General features: G+C 55.1%; 1 pseudogene across 1 annotated transcript in view; it reads right to left on the bottom strand.

The window, feature by feature from the left end:
- Window positions 1–92, bottom strand: part of LOC105539777 — a 2,669-nt pseudogene extending 2,577 nt beyond the window's left edge. Inside the window, exon 1 of the transcript XR_001006101.1 lies at window positions 2–92. The product of XR_001006101.1 is annotated as an E3 ubiquitin-protein ligase makorin-1 pseudogene (transcript). The remainder of the gene's footprint in view (window position 1) is intronic.
- Between the last annotated feature and the right edge of the window lie 316 nt (window positions 93–408).

Here is a 408-nt window from a genome sequence, read left to right as displayed (position 1 = left end):
CCGCCGCTGCCGCTCCTGCTCCTGATGTTGTGGCTGTTGTTCCGGGAGCTGCAGCCTCCGCCATTACTGCTTATCAAATGCTCCAAAGGCCCTGGAACGCCCAGGAAAGCCCCAGAAGGCCCCGGAACTTCCGGGATCACATAGGTCCAAAGGCTCCGGAACTTCCAGGATCACATAGTTCCGGTCTGGCTGTGAGGAGAAGATGGCGAGGACCAGGTGAGGGGAGGGGAAGGAGACTGAGGCACCTGCTCGGTCCCTGCCGGCTCCGCCTCTTTTTGTTTAAGAGAGTTTTTTTCTCCTTCTGTATGTATCCTTTGTTGGGAGACAGTTCTTCATAGGTCTTGTGTGCTTGCACATCTTGCAAGTAAGGCACTGTGCTGTCCTGTGTGCTGGACTATGTTTTCAAGG

Source organism: Mandrillus leucophaeus, unplaced genomic scaffold, assembly GCF_000951045.1.
Source record: "Mandrillus leucophaeus isolate KB7577 unplaced genomic scaffold, Mleu.le_1.0 Scaffold209, whole genome shotgun sequence".
Lineage (NCBI taxonomy): Eukaryota > Metazoa > Chordata > Mammalia > Primates > Cercopithecidae > Mandrillus > Mandrillus leucophaeus.
This window is presented reverse-complemented; position numbering and strand designations above follow the sequence as displayed.